This window comes from Peromyscus maniculatus, chromosome 9, assembly GCF_049852395.1.
Source record: "Peromyscus maniculatus bairdii isolate BWxNUB_F1_BW_parent chromosome 9, HU_Pman_BW_mat_3.1, whole genome shotgun sequence".
Lineage (NCBI taxonomy): Eukaryota > Metazoa > Chordata > Mammalia > Rodentia > Cricetidae > Peromyscus > Peromyscus maniculatus.
Window position 1 is genome coordinate 6,189,110 of NC_134860.1, and position 16,692 is coordinate 6,205,801.

Below are 16,692 nucleotides of genomic sequence, written 5' to 3' on the forward strand. Positions count from 1 at the left end.
CAAATAGTGTTACTCTTTTATCCTTTGGTTCCCAGTGACAAATAATGAATACAGTCTCTGGATCAATTCCTCCTGGATGCACTGTTTCTAGAACATGAGGGATACTTTGGAGCCGTTGGTGCACTTCTTGGACTGCCAAATTTCAGCTAAAATGTCAGAGAACCTTATGAAAATTTATTTCTTTTATTTATATCTATGGGTGTTTTTCCTGCTGCAGGGCTATACACCATGTGCATGTAATTCCACAAGTGGCCAGAAGAAGGCATCAGATTCCAAATGAACCTGGAGTTAAAGAGGCTTTTTAGCTGTTCTGTTTGTTCTTTGGGAGAGAAACTACTCAAAATGGAGGAGGAGCCTTCTCTCCAGATCCTGGACTTGACTTTCCTCCTTTTAGTTATGTATGCTGTATTAGTTTGACTGAATCACCTGCAAGCAAGGAGAGAAATTTCAGGAGACCAGTAGGGACAAGCATATTTTGTAAGCATTGTAATTGTCTTAGGATGCCAGGCATTCATGCAAGGCGCTGGTGGGTTCAAGATCCTGCTCCAGCATCACTTATTGTCAGGCTTAGAGCAGGTCTCTCATACCTCATCCTGGATGACAATGCAGATTAGGGCCATCTGATGAAATGCAGAATTAAGATGACACTCCTGGCAGTTGAGGTGTGGTTAAGGGTGCTTCTTGATGCACCAGTTAAGTGTTGGGAGTAAGCTTCAGACCAGCCAGAGTGACATGCCAGTCATGAGGAGCATGTCTCTACAAGGCTAGGAAAGGAGAGGGATGGTTGATGGTGCTCTTTAACCACAGCTGATCTCATTGTGTACTGAGGAAGGGTTTCTTCCAGATAGTGCTTTATTTTTGGGAAGCTCCCCTGGACCAGATCTGCCTTCTGAGACTGACAGTGAATCAGAGAGTTAATGTGTACAGGAAGTAATCCTGTGGGGTCCCAGACTGGCACTGTCAATCAAACATAAAAATAATCTACTCTTTATGAATAAAAGGTATATATACACACACAACATCAATATAGATACAAACCCCATCAATTCCATGGATGATGTGATCAGCAGGAGAGATGGTTCAGTGGGCAAAGGTAACTGCTGCTAGGCCTGCAGGCCTGAGTTTCTTCCCTAGGACTCACATGATTGAAGGAGAGAACAAACCTCTGAGAAATTGTCCTCTGATCTTCATCGGGTGGGGGTGTGGCATTGTCATGGACCACAATAGCTAAGCCTTTCTATTCTTAAAGCTTTCTATTTCTCACTTACCCTAGAACCTTTCCATCTGATACACTCATTTAATTATATTACTCTGCATTACATTTGAGAGATTTGGGACATTTGCTATTTTACTGTCATTACTGAGATGTATCCAAGAAGGCTGACACCAAAGCATCACCCGAAGAATGGTTAAGGGAAGGTGGCCACTGGGAATTTGTGACATAGCTGAGACATAAACTACTCTAGAATGTCTTCTCTACATGTCTGGTGTATTAGTCAGGGCTCTCTAGAGTAACAGAAGTTATAAACTCAATATCTCTATATCTAGAAAGCAGATTCTTTTAGAATGACTTTCAGGCTGTGGTTCAGCCAATACAATGATGGCTGGCTATGATGGAAAGTCCAATAATTCAGTAGATACTTCGTCCACAGACTGGATGTCTCTTCTGGTATGCAATATATGCTGGAATCTTATAGAATTAGAGCTCTAATGCTAACAAGATGTGCCAACAAGGAGAGATCAAGCAGAGAAAGAGTAAAAGTGTACTTCCTCCATATCTTCCAGCAGGCTTGTAGCAGGAGTGGTCCAGACTACATCTGGGTTTAAGATCTGAATTAAAAGTATGACTTCATACCTCAAAGATTCAGCCTGAAAGTAGATCTTCCTACTTCAAATTAAGCAGAAATATCCCATAGGTGTGCCCTATATATTTTGGTATTAGTTAACACCGGATGTATTCATGCTGAGAACTAAGAATAGTCATCACAGTAGTATTCCCCTCTTCACTAATATTCATGAACAAATGGCTCCCTTAGAGAGTGAAAGGAAGGAGTGATAATAATCAAAAGGTACATCTGAGTCAGCTGTAGATCCTATGGTTATGATGACTTTTATTGGCCTCATTATTGTCATGCAGTTGCTCACTCAAGCTTGTATTTGGGTCCTGGTCTCTGTAGTAAGGAGTAGGGGTTCTGATGGGAACTCCTCCACCAAAACACTGGAAGGATGCTCAAAGGTGCTGTCAGCCAACAGCCCCTTCCCATGTCCACCCTGCAGCCTCCAGAAGGGGCTTCAATTGTCAAATTTACCAACTTTTCCTTTGTGGCTTGGGCTTATTTTCGCTCATTATTTTAAACATTGCTTTGTTTTTCCTCCATAAATTGTATTAAATTACTCTTCCTACAATTGAAATTTCACTTTGGACATAGAATCCTATTCATGGAGGGTCAACTTTCTTTGCAGTAAGCAGAAGTTGATATTTTCTGCTTTCTGCCTTGCTGTTATGGCTGTTCTCAGCTGTCTACTTGAGACATAGTTGAGGAATTGACACCAAAAGACTGGCTTGCAGGCATGCTTCTTGGGCATGTTCTTGATTGCTAATTGATGGATGAGAGCTCAGACCTCTGTAGGTAGTGTCATCCTTAGGCAAGTGAGCCTGGGCCATGGAGAAAAGGTAGCTGAGATGACTAGTGAGCAGTGCTCCTCTGGTTTCAAGCCCCTGTCTTGAGATCTTGCCTTAGTTTCCCTTGATGATAGACTGTAACCTGTGAGGTGAATAAACTCATCACTTTTTTAAATGGGATTTTTTTTTACTTTTATTATAACAATAGAAATCTATCTAGAACTTGCCATATTTTCAGGACATTCTCTGACAGTCCATCCTTCTCCTGCCAGCTTGTATCCTTTTTTTTCTCCACTGTACAAAGTTTCTGGACACTGCAATCTGTTGCAATATCTACTCTGACAACCATACCCACTGCTTATGTAACACTATTACGGTATTTTGTTAGTCAGATATGACACGTTTCTCTAATATGGTATACTTCCCTAGTTTTCCCTCTTTAAAATTATCTCCAGATTTCCTTCTTTTTCCACTTTAAATTAGTATCCTTTGGCCCACAATAGAACAGTTATGTCAGATTATTAAGTTCGACGGACGTGGGCGATCTATTATTTACATTTTCCATTTCAAGATTTAGAAAAGCAAATTAGAACACTGTATGTCTTTGTGTGTGTGTGTGTGTGTGTGTGAAGGTTGGCACTCACATCCCACAGCTTATATATTGTGAGGTCCAATTTTATGACAACCTGATAAAAGCTAGGGTTCAAAGAGGAGGAAGCCATATTTCCAAAATTTTTCCATATGATCAGGATGTAGGAATGCCTTAGAGCATTTTCCTAAGTATTGATTAACATGGGAGGACCCAGCCTATTGTGAGTGGGGTCACCCCTGGTCTGTTGGTCCTGGGCTGTTTAAGAAAGTAGAGTGAGGTTGGGTATTTAGCTCAGTGGTAGAGCGCTTGCTTACAAGCACAAGGTGCTGGGTTCGATCCTCAGTTAAAAAAAAGAAAAGAAAGTAGGGTAAACAAGCTGGGTTGAGTGAGCCAGTAAGCAGCACCATCCATGGGCTCTGCATCAGCTCCAGCCTCCAGGATCCTGTCCTGTTTGAGTTCTGGTCCTGACTTCCTTCAGTGAGGAATAGTGATGTGGAAGTGTAAGTCAGATAAACTCTTTCTTCCTGAATTTGCTTTAATCATGGTTCTTCATTGTAACAACAGAACCCTGACTAGGACACTGTGCATGTCAGAGGACATCGTTCAGGATTTGGATCTCCCCTTATACTGTGTTGAGGCAGGTCTCTCTTGTTTCTGGGATGTACTGTGTCCTCTAGTCCAGCTGGCCTTCCAGCTTCCAGGCAATTTCCAATCTCTGCCCTACATACCTCTGAGAGGTATGTAATCACAGGTGTGTGCCACTGTTCTGACTTTTTAAGTGAATGCTGGTGTTGAACTCATCAGACTTGTACAGTTTCTTTCTCAATTAAGCCGTATACCCCAACCCCAGGCCTTGCTGTATTTTAAAAGCAAACTCGTAAAACACCCAAAACAAATGCAGTATTAAGTGACTCATGATAAATGGATGTCTCACAATCAACAGGCAGATTTATTTATTTGTTTGTTTGTTTGTTTGTTTTTATTTTTGTTTTTTTGAGACAGGGTTTCTCTGTGTAGCTTTGCGCCTTTCCTGGAACTCGCTTTGGAGACCAGGCTGGCCTCGAACGCACAGAGATCTGCAAGCCTCTGCCTCCCGAGTGCTGGGATTAAAGGCGTGCACCATCACTGCCCGGGTCAACAGGCAGATTTAACAGAGAACTTTCTGGTCCCTCAGAAGCCCTTCAGGTGCCCCATCTAATGGCAATGTTCTTTCTCCCATCAGTAGCAACCAATTTGCTGAGTCTTATAGTCACCTAATATCTTTGCACAAATCTGCTACTGAATACTCAGGCCAAATGGCAGGAGAGATCCTATCTCCAAGAATCCTCTGACTGAAAGCCTTTGAGTCCTCAGCTTGAAAGGCTCTCCATCTGAAAAGCCTCTAGCTGAAAAAAGCTAGTTCCTGTCTCCTCATGCCTTATATACCTTTCTCTGCCCAGCAATATTGCTTCCTTCCTAGCGCTGGGATTAAAGGTGTGTGATTCCCAAGTACTGGCATTAAAGGTGTGTGCTAGTACTGTCTGGCTGTTTCTCTCATAGACTGAATCAATCTCATGTAATCCAGGGTGATTTTGAACTCACAGAGATCCCAAAGGATCTCTGCCTCCCGAGTGCTAGGATTAAAGGTATGTGTCACCATTGCCTGGCCTTGCTTTTTAATTTAGTGTCTTGTTCTGTTCTCTGAACTTCAGGCAAATTTTATTAGGATACATAATATATCACCACACATAACTGTCTTTATTGTCATCAAACTCTAAATCCCAAGTCACTTTCTTGTTCTTGAAGTTACTGTTTTTGTTGTCATAATACTCAGAACCCACACATTTCCTTTCTGTCTCCTTTGTCCTTGACAGTTTTCTGAGGTGTGGAGGAGCTCTGACTATTTGGTATGTAGTTCCTCATGGTTTAGGTTTTGTGACTGCATGCTCTATCTATGAAGTCTAACATGTTCATTGTATATCCTGAGCACTGGCAGCTGAATGGGGATAGGGATCCTACTGCTGGTATAACTCAAGTCCATATAATATGGGTACATTTAGGCTGGATGCTGTGCTGTTTTATGAGAAGTCCCGGTAATTGCAGTTGGTGAACTTACTCAAAATTGACAAGACGAACAATAAAATTACTCAAATATTTAAACTTAAAATGAACATAATTGACATCTGACATTTGGACATGAACATTTTAAAGTCTTACAATGCTATTACATTTGAGATTTTTCTATATATAAAGAAGATAAAATCACTTTGTGTTCACATTGACACTTGGGGTTCAAAGCCAGGGCTTTGAATGTTGAATTTTTGGTGTTCAGGGATAAAAGTGATAATAGTATCATAATATTGATATTCTTAGTTTTAGGCACAGCATATGCATATAGTAACCAAGACAAGGCAAAGTATAAACAATCTGTGTTGTCTATCTAATGAAATTAGTATTGTGTCAGTAACGTGATGTAAAATTGTATATGTGGAAATTAGTATATACACCAATGGATTGATTCATCCTTGACTAAAATCAGAATCAGCATCCAAAAGGAGGCCACACTGCTTCAAACAGGACTTACAGGGGAATGTTAGGAAGTTGGTAGTCCAAATGCTTTGTGAACTGAAAGGGTGGTACTGACATTCAGCCTTTGTCTAGATGAGTAAGGAAGATCTTAAATAAATATTTATAGTGCCATTTGCCACACAATATAACTTGAATCCATTATTCTGCCTCTTGTCACATTATTGCCCCTAAGCCATGAAAGTCTCTTCACTAAGGTGAGCAAGTGCTTCCTCTAATATTTGAAACTGTTATTCATAGTTTCATGACTACTCAAGAATGAATATTTGATAATAGTTTGGGAATGAATACTATAGGGAACTGGGCTTGTTTATAGAAAGCTGTAAGCTATGTTTGCCATCTGAGGCTGTTCTTTCCCTGGATGTATTTTGCTTAGGTAACTGATTGACTCTGATCTCACTGAACTGGCATTTTCAATTAAAGTTAAAAGATGACTTTGATCTGTACTCATAACAAATACTTAACTCTACATCACTTTTATATGAATTACACCAGGTAGCTAAGTGTACATTAGCTTTCTGATAGCAGATGCTACTACTGTGTATAAACTTGATGTTAACTATTATTTAAGCTTCTCTATAAAGACTTAAGAGGTAAAATGATATGCTGGTTTACTGTAGTAAATTACCTGATTTGACTTCTGTCTACAATATTTTATCCTATTTTATAAAACTGTTATGCAAATCCAGAAAGCATGACTTAAGGGAGAGGTTCTCAATTTGTGGGCCATGACCCCTTTGGGGGGTGCAAGGACACTTTCACATGGGTCAAGTGTCAGGCATCCTGTATATCAGATATTTTCATTACAATTCATAACAGCATCAAAATTACAGTTATGAGGTAGCAATGAAATAATTTTATAGTTGGGCAGGGGTCACCATGACATGAGGAACTGTGTAAAGGCTACAGTGTTAAAAAGACTGAGAACCACTGGCCTAAGGAGAGAGGTGTTTATCCTGGTGCAATTCCTGTGAGTTCAATCCTCTCCCTGGCCAACCATCCCCTGCAAAATCAGCAGCCCCTAGCAGCACCAGCAGCACCTGCACCTTTTGGAGGAAGAGGTGAGTGACTGGTCTCCCAGGTGAACTGCCCCAGTCCCTAGGCCTTAGGCCCTGGGACACATCCCATGCCCCATTCCCATCTTACCCCAGCAGTGGGCCAGCAAGGAAGAGTCCTGCAGCCAAGCCTTGCCACCACAGATGCCACGCATTGGACCCTGTAACCTCCAAGACCCACTCACACCCAAGCCTACTGAGTCCATCATCCTATCCCTGGCCAATCATCCCCCTCAAAGTCAGCAACCCCTAGAGCACAAGCACCACCCTCATCAACTGGAAGAAGAGCAGGGTGGGATGACTCATCCCTAACAGGCTTGAGTGCCAGCTGGCCCAAACCAGTAAAAAAAAGATAATGAGAGCCAATCTGAGTGTGCCTAAGGGCCTTCGCAACAGCAGTTGAAACATGACCTGGAGATGACCTGGACCAATGAGAGGCAACTATGTCACACCAGCAGGTGCATATTCTTCAGGGCCCCTCCCCAGGGAAGGGTGGAGGGTATATAAGGCTTGCCTCTTCCTGAATAACCTCAGCTTGTTGTTTTGACATTCTCCCAGCATCTGTGCCCTTAAAGAGGAAATGAAAAGTTCTCTTAAATAAATGGAGAAAAAGAAACAAAAAAAATGGAAAATAAATGAATAAATTCCTTTAAAAAACAATCAAATAAGTGAAGGAAGTGGTTCAAGACTTGAAAATTGAAATACAGGCAACAAAGTGAACACAAAGCAAGGAAATTCTGGAAATTGAAAATCTGGGTAAATGAACAGGAAATACAGCTGCAAGCATAACAAACAATACAAGAGATGTAATAAAGAATCTCAGGCATTGTAGATATGATAGAGGACATAGATTCATTGGTCAAGAAAATGTCAATTCCAATAAATTCTTAACATAAAACATCCACAGAATCTGGGATACCATGAGAAGACCAAACCTAAGAATATTAGGGATAAAAGGAGAAGAATTTCAGTTCAAAGGAACAGAAAATATATTCAACAAAATTATAGAAAATATTCCCTCCATAAAGAAGGACATGCCTATGAAGATACAAGAAGCTTACAGAACGCCAAATAGACTGAACCAAAAAAGGTCCCCTCACAACTAATAATCAAAACACCAAATATACAGAATAAAGAAAGACTATTAAGAGCTTCAAAGGAAAAGGACCAAGTAACACCTAAAGGCAGACCTATCAGAATTACATCCACTATCTCAATGGAGACCCTGAAAGCCAGAAGGTCCTGGACAGACATTTTGCAGACACTAAGAGACCATGGATACTAGCCCAGACTACTATACCAAGAAAAAATTTCAGTCACTATAGATAGAGAAAACAATATATTCCATGAAAGAATCAGATTTAAATAATACCTTTCCACAAATTAAGCCCTACGGAAAGTACTAGAAGGAAAACTCCAACTCAAGGAAGTAGGCTGCACCCACGGAAACACAGGCAGTAGATAATCTCATACCTGCAAAACTCAAAGAAGGGAAACACATACACACCACCACCACCAAAACCAAAGATGTCAGGAAAAACAATCACTGGTCATTAATATCTCTTCATATCATTCACGTATAAAAAGACACAGGCTAACAGAATAGATGTAAAAACAGGATCCCTCCTTCTGCTACATACAAGAAGCACACCTAAACTTCAAAGACAGATATTACCTCAGACTAAAGGGTTGGGAAAAAATTTTCCAATCATACGGACCTTAGAAACAAGGTGGTTTTGCTATTCTAATCTCTAACAAAATAGATTTTAAACTAAAATTAATCAAAACAGATAGAGAAGGACATTTCATATTCATCACAGGAAAAATCCATCAAGATGAAGTCTCAATTCTGAACATTTATGCCCCAAATACAAGGGCAACAATATTTGTTAAAGAAACATTGCTAAAGCTTCTATCACATATCAAACCCCACACACTTATAGTGGAAGACTTTAACACCCCATTATCACCAATAGACAGGTCTGCCAGACAGAAACTACACAGAGAAGAAGGGAACTAACACTTGTTATGACTCAAATGGACTTAACAGACATCTATAGAACATGTCACCCATACACTAAAGAATAAACCTTCTCAGCACCTCATGGAATCTTCTCTAAAACTGAATACATACTCAGTAACAAGGCAAACCTCAACAGATAAAAAAATGGAATAACACTCTGTATCTTATTGGATCCCCATGGTGTAAAGTTAGAATTATCAGCAGAATACCAAAATTCTTGCACATAAGCAATAAGCCTCGACACAAGCTCCTTACTCCCTTCACCCACTGCCCAAGCCTGAGAACTAAATTACAAATTCTTACTAAAAACTGTCTTGTTGCAGGCCTGTCAGTCTTCACGGACGTCTCAGGCAACCTATTCTTCACTGACTCATCAGCTGTGAGGCACACTTACCTGGACAGAACTGCTGTGTGCTTATTACCCTTATGTCTAAGAACACATAATCTAAATCCTGTTGGCTGTCATTGCATTCTGAGTATGACTTTGACCATGATACCCTCTGATGTGTCTTCTATCATTTTCAATCACTCCTATAATTCCCCCTTTATTATCCTAACAACCACTATCCCTACTATGAGACACTCTACCAAGAGTAATCAGCACACAATCACCTGCTAGTTAAGTTTAAAGATTCACCACAAATTAACAGTTCCCTGTACTTCCCACACGCCAACACCTGTCAAGACATCTTGAAATACATAATGAGCAACCACATACTACTGCTTCTATACTGTGATTCAGGCCACAGGCTCTGCTTTTCATTTGAATGAAGCAGAACAGCCTGTGTCCCCATCTCACCCCTATCCAGGCATCAAGTTCTGCCTCTCAGATATACTTTGGAAAATTAATTTGGGCATGAGGACACCATGGAGTTCATCCTTTCTCTGAGAAATCTTGGACTTAACACAGTGGTTTCAAGACAGTCAGCAGAGAATTAGGCATAACAACTACCTGCTTTTCAAATCATTGTTTGTATTATGGTCCAGGATTCCAAGTAGTTCATTCCTCTAACAGGGCTTCTTCCGTAGCTGAATGGTTAGTTTTTCCACCTTGTTCATCCCCAGATCCTGCTAAGTGAGGGGAGAGTTGGGACGATGCCTTTCCAGTAGTCCCTGGAGGTAGATAAAACACAAGTGTAATTGTATAGTTGGATGGCACAGGGCCAGGAGAGATAAGGCTAAGTGTAGGGTAAAAGGGCCATGGAAAGAACTTAACCACGAAACCCTTAAGACCAGGGCAAGGAAAGAGCCTTCTGACCTGGACTTGTTCCCAAGGCCATGACCAGGGACAGGAAAAAGAATCCTACCAATCTCTGAACTTGCCCCAAGATCAGTCCACAAAAGTCCCACCAACCCCAGGCCAAACGGGAAAGTTCCCCACTCTCAAGTAACTCCATATATAGCCTGCCTTCTCCTCAAATACTTGTGGCTTCTCACACAAGCAGAGGAGTCACCCTCTTGGGGTTTTCTCTCCCAAAAAATATATTGTGTGAGGCATGTTGTGTGGTGTAACTTTGTGGTATTTCTTGTCTCCTGATTGCCAGGATACATTTCAGAGTAGAGCTGTAACACTTGCATTGGGAAACCTCCCCCTACCAGAACAGAGCTGTTACGTTTACACTGGGGAAACCTTTCCTGCTGGGGTTGAGCTGTAACACTTCTGTTGGGGAAGCCATTCCCCTTAAAGCTGCAATACTTACACTAAGTCCCAAGTAGAGGCCTGAGAAAGAGGGAATGTTTGGAATCTGTGGAGTCCTGGAAGAACAGGGCATCTATCCTCAAGCTGGGGCACATAAGTCATATCCCTGTCCCCCACCACAATGTCTAGATATGTGCCTCCATACCCACTGCAATCCCATGGGCTCTGGAAGTCATAAGCTAGTCCAGCAATTCTGGTTTGGAGGACAACACCAGCTCATATCTGATATGATGTAAGTTAAGTCCTGGAGTTCATAGTGCTTAGCACCACCAAGCCTTGACCACCTGTGTCTAGGACCAAGAGCAATTGAATGGCTGGGAGCTTGGTGAATGCCAGGGGAGTTAATCTACCTGTCAATAGCATCAGATATACATGGAACATAAAGGAATCCACTGATGCTGAATTTCAGCAGCACCTTATCCTGACAGGGATCCCTCATCTATCATCCTGTGCCTCTTGATGCCCTGTTTCCACTCTGAATGAAATTAAGGAGCTCCCCCAGCACAGTAACTGCAGACTTGATAATTCCTGGATCTCTGCCAAACAAACCTCAGAAATCCCTCTCTGTGTCTGCTATTTAGGAACCCAGAGAAGCAGGATAGGCCCATTGTTTCCCAGAGTCTCCCAGCTGCTGAGTCCCATTCTTGAAAGGCCCAGCTCAAGGCCTACCTCCTCCAGGGAGCTCCCCATCCCCTGCACAAAATTGACTGCACCTTCCCCTGGAATATTTAGTTCTTGATGTTTACCCTGAGACAGATAACCAGCTTCCTTCTGCTTCTCTCTCTTCTCCAGGATGTCTCTTTCCATTCTCTTTCCCAAGTAGCTTTCTCAGTCTCACCAAAATGTCTTTGTGAATCCCAGAGGCACTGTACAAATGCCCTAAGTGGCAGTTGGTGTTGCCTCAACAGTGGTGACATCAAGAGGCTGCTCGGGGCTCTCCAGGGTACAATAGAATGTTCAGGGAAGTTACCGTTAGGGTCACTGCCAACAGTCCTAACCTATGTGCTACTGAGCTCTTCCCCAATTAGCCAGTAGTTGTCCTTTCTAGGATTATTCTCAGAGACACAGGGGATGTCATTTAGTACCTCTTCCTTACAAAGCCAGAGAGCTCTCTCTGCCTCATTAGAACCTTTTCATTACTTATCTGTAGGGAGTTGAAGACTAACTTTTCAAAAACAGTCCAGGGAATGGCTCTTCCCTTCCTTAAGATCTCTAATCAATAAGAAGGATGTTTAGAAAGTGACTGTCAGATGAGAGACTGCCCTAGCAGGATCTAAAAGCCCAGACAAGTGGCCCTCTGTGGCTTGCTGTGGGATGTTCTCCGTGCTGTGAATATATTGATATGATTGATTGATAAATAAAATGCTGATTGGCCAGTAACCAGGCAGGAAGTATGATAGGCAAGACAAGCAGAGAGGAGAATTCTGGGAAGTTGAAGGCTGCGGCAGACAGACGCTGCCAGATACCAGGATGAGAAGATGTTAAGATACCGGTAAGTCAAGAGCCACGTGGCAAGGTATAGATTTATAGAAATGGGTTAATATAAGATATAAGAACAGATAGCAGAAAGCCTGCCACAACCATACAGTTTATAAGTAATATAAGTCTTTGTATGTTTACTTGGAGGACATGAGTGGGAGAGATTTGTCCTGACTGCCAGCAGGACGGGACACAGGAAAACTTCAGCTACAGTGGCTATCAGTTCTACCAACTCTCTATAGGTAGTGGGTGTCTCAGAGGTCACCTGGTTTTCTCTGCCTCCCTGCACAAGGTGACCCACAAGACAGTCTCATTGGGATTATTCACTGTTGCCCATGATGTGACTTGGCTTCGGAGTCTTCAGTCCTCTTTTGTCAGAGCCAGAGGAAAACTGGTACTATCCACAGCCACACAGGCAGTGTGTGGGGTGCCCAAGTACTTTCTGGATGCTTCAGATCCTCACATTGATGAAAAAGTCATGCAGGACAAAATTAGTCATCAGATTCAACACCCCTTCCTCACTGACAGCTCAGGGCACTCAGATCTGCCAGGAAGGGGACAGTCTCTCTCCTAATACACTGCCTCTAAGAGGCAGATAACTATGAGTTTCCTCATTTTTTATACTCCTATAAGAAATGTTCTCATTTCTTGAGATGCATTAGAAAACACAGGTATATTTCAAAAAATTATGATATGAATTATCATGTCATGAACATGAACATGTGTGTATCTAGTCTCTGTATTTTTTGGAATAGCTAATCATGTGGAGTCATATGTTGAATATGGATCTTTTTCCATCATGAAGTGGATGTTCATGTTGTAGGCCATGTGATTCACACCCAAGACACCATCCCTGTTTGCAACCCTGCCTAAGCCTCTTGGAACTTGCAGAGATCCATCTCTGTCTGTTGAGTTCTAAGGTTACAGGAGTGTAATACACATCTGACTACTAAAGCTACTTTAAGAATGAAGAGTTGGAAATTGCTTTTTTATTTATGAAATTACAGAAATTCGACTCAATAGGGGCTTTAAAGGGGCATTTAGCATATCCAGTATATACCCTTAGCCAAATATAAAATCAAAGAAAGAACAAAAGAACCAAAAAGTATCAAACACCAAACAAAACAAAGAATATCAAAACTTGAATTGAAACAAACACAACAGCAAAACAAAACTATTTACACTAAGAGGCATTCTCTTCTTGCAGATTTAGTGGCACTATCCTATACCCTGTGGTTGGATTTGGACACAAGTTAGAAGAAAACCATAACTGGCATCATGGTCTCTTCAAGACAATGCAGTCATGCCATTCTGGGGCTTTTAAGTTAAGCCCTTGCCAAAGTTGATCTTATGCCATGTTGGCCACTATATGATTCTGTCTGCCAACATGTGTCTGTGTGCCCATTCAAGAGCAAAAATGACACAGGGAGCATCTCTTACCAAAAGACATAAAAGCTCATGGTGACATCCTTCCTAAAACATCTCTCAGAACAATTCTCTTCACCATCATATGCGCATGAAATTGAATAGCTCCAGCACTGGACAGGAGTGAGAATATGATACTTCCTTTGTGTGGTCTGTCTGGGTAACAGCAGGAGATCAACACAGTTTCCACTGACAAATCTCCATCCACATATGAAGAGCTGGGGACACAGTCGGCTAACAAAAGTTCATAACAATAGACTTTCAGAGCAACTGTGAATTGAAACATATTCTCTCTCTACGTTGTTGTGGCCCTCACTGGGAATACTTGCTGGTAAATGTCAGCTTTTTCTGCATAATTCTTGGTGGGTTTTTTTTTATCTCAAGTGTCTTCCTGATGGTTTCCTTACTCCATAACTAGAGAGACACATGAATTAGATTATGGATGGACCACTTGCAAGGTGGTTGATATTTTCCTCTTTGTGATTCTACAGCTAGAAGTACATGTCTTGTTCTGAGGAGGCCTTGACTGTAGAGTGGAGAATGTCGGGCTTTCTGGTTGAGTATGGCTTCCTTCAACCTCCTCAGTTCTTGTAAAGGATGCTGTGAGAGAAGAAAAGGCAATCAGATCTAAAACAGCTTTGCTGGGTCACTGGTTAGATAAATTCAGGGCCTATTCACACATAGGAAACTAGAATCAAGGAAGAACTCCACCCCACAAATGCCATGTTGCTGGAGAAGGGATGTCATGGTGGCTCACTTGCTGATGACACTTAATGCTCCTGCTGTAGCAGCAGCTCTGTGGGCAGGAGGCTCTCATCCTGAGCTGTGGACTGTTCCAGCTCACGTAGGAGTTTTTCTGACCTGGATGAGGAAGGCAGTTAGGGCAGAGTCCTGGTGGGGTCTGCCGTGTGACCTGCCAATCTGACATCACAGAAACTCAGTTGTGCTGAACAGTCAACACTGAACTTTGGCAGCAGTCATTGTTTGTGTTCCTAAGAGATAAGTGTCACAGAATAGCTGGACCTTGAATTCTTTTCTGCCCATAAGTATCAGATGTTTAAATGAGTAATGTATATTCTGTACTCTATGAGAACAGGCCCTTTTCCTACAGTCTAGGGACATCATTTAACAAAAGGAATAGCATATTAAAGTCATACATAACAACATAGTGGAGATACACAGAATGTTCATGATGAGTTTTTCATTGACCACCTCATTTTTATATAGAGACTTAATACAACTTTGCAAACTAGACAGCTGAATAAGGTCATGTGGAAAAATCAGCTCTCCTGCAAAATAGTGCCTGTCATGCTAGAGCAGCATTTCTTGATTCATGTGTCTGAGAATATTGCAACTTTATGAACTCTGGTAATAAAGAAAACCAGCTGTGTTATCCTTAGGTCTACAGCTGGGAAATTATATCCTGGTACTCCCTGAGAAGTCTGTTCCACAACATTCTGCGACGTTTCTGAATAATTCTCAGCAGAGACATCTGCCAGAGTTCATCCTGCCAATGACTAAACTTGTTATATCCCCAGTACACTTTACATGGGTAATGCTCAGACAATGAAGAGAGCCAGTGTGACATCAAATAGTGACAATGATGTGAATCTCATCCCTACATGTGTTATTCCTGAATAAATATGTAATTTCAGATATGGTGAGACATAACTTTAAATCCCATCACTTTGAAGGCATAAGCAGGCAGAGCTCTTTGAGTTCAAGGAAAGCCTGCTGAGAACATACCAGAGAGATCAGAAGGGAGAGTTGGGACACAAGTATAGACCCAGGGATTATCAACCATATTGTTTGCTGGAAAGAAGTTCTTGTTGATAGGACCTGTAGCTAGTGTTTTCCTGCCTTGCCCACAGTCAGGACAAATCTTTGTCACCTGCCAGTCCCACAGCCGCTCAGACCTGACCAAGTAAACACAGAGACTTATATTGCATACAAACTGGATGGCTGTGGCAGGCTTCTTGCTAACTGTTCTTATAGCTTAAATTAATCCATTTCCATAAATCTATACCTTGCCACGTGGCTGGTGGCTTACTGGCGTCTTCACATGCTGCTGGTCATGGTGGTGGCTGGCAGTGTCTTTTTGCCTCAGCCTTCTGCTTCCTAGATTTCTCCTCTCTCCTTGTCCCACCTACTTCCTGCCTGGCCAATGGCCAATCAGTGTTTTATTTATTGACCAATCAGAGCAATTTGACATACACACCATCCCACAGCAGAGATCCCTGAATATCAATGCAGCACAGAAAAACCTGAGCTAATATAAAAAATGGTGCTCTTTAGAATACTACTGTACCTAAAAAGATTTCTGGCTTGAGAATAAAAGTTCAGAGAAGCTTGTTTGAACAAAATTTATTAACTGCAAAAAGTTTTGGTTGAAAAACATCTCTTCATATTTGGAAGTGAAAGCCTGATACCAGAATTTTTCTTGTTTAAACTTTTTGAACTTAAAATGAGATAAAATTACAAAAAGATTTTTGTTATGGATTTCTCATATTTGGAAGGCTAGTACCAAAATTTATCATTTGAATTTTAAGACTTAAGAAATGGAATAAACAATAGAGATTTCATTGCAATGGGACAGTTTTGAGTAATGACCTAGGAACGGTTTTCTGGAATTGGGTTAAATGAAGAAATTTATTTCTACCTAGAATCAAGATGCAGTTTTGTGTATGCATATATGCTTTATTTACTTGTGATTCATGAATTGTTTTGTGGAAACTGGTTTTGTGTTACAAGTGGAACTGTTTAAATGGTAAAGATTGGGTTTTCTAACTAGGCTTGAGACTTTGCTTAAATTATAAAGAAAAGGGAGAGTTAATATTCCTTAGTCTATGTCATTTAAAAACACTTTCTTATTTTAGTGGATTAATGTTATGTTAGTAAGAAATGCAAATGGGTATACTAAATTTAAAGTACAAAACTCTTTTGGATGTTTTGCTAAAAGTTTTCAAAGTGATAATGGTTAGATTGAAAATATTGCTTTTCAGTATTGGTTTGTAGGAATTGTATAAGTTGGGGTTCTTCTAACTAGGTTTGAGATTTTGTTTAAAAAATTATAAAGAAAAGGAAGAGTTATGAGATTGAATTATGTTCCCAGAAACCTATTGATATTAATGCAGCCTGGTTTTGTGGAGTTAAGGAAATATTTAAATTCAATGTGAATACATCAAAGTTTTTCCTATGTTCTGTTAACAAGAAAATTCAAATGATGGAGTT

The 16,692-nt window shown here is 41.0% G+C and overlaps 2 protein-coding genes across 12 annotated transcripts in view; one reads left to right on the forward strand and one right to left on the reverse strand.

Moving 5' to 3' along the window:
* LOC143267226 (uncharacterized) overlaps positions 1-16,692 on the reverse strand; it is a 121,155-nt gene that overhangs the window by 31,140 nt on the left and 73,323 nt on the right. For 3 of the 10 annotated variants that reach the window (XM_076544254.1, XM_076544253.1, XM_076544252.1), the window contains exons 1-2: positions 11,304-11,516; positions 9,811-9,971 (exon numbers count right to left, since the gene is read on the reverse strand). The exons of 3 other annotated variants lie outside the window; for them this stretch is intronic. The gene's annotated coding sequence lies outside the window, so the exon portion shown is untranslated. Of the gene's footprint in view, positions 1-9,810; positions 9,972-11,303; positions 11,605-16,692 lie in introns of those variants that run through there. 4 more of the 10 variants (XR_013042168.1, XR_013042166.1, XR_013042169.1 and 1 more) reach the window with 3 other exon arrangements.
* The window catches only part of LOC143267224 (disks large homolog 5-like), a 35,799-nt gene continuing 30,605 nt past the window's right edge, over positions 11,499-16,692 (forward strand). Inside the window, exon 1 of one of the 2 annotated variants that reach the window (XM_076544240.1) lies at positions 11,499-12,049. The gene's annotated coding sequence lies outside the window, so the exon portion shown is untranslated. The remainder of the gene's footprint in view (positions 12,050-16,692) is intronic. The other variant, XM_076544241.1, reaches the window with a different exon arrangement.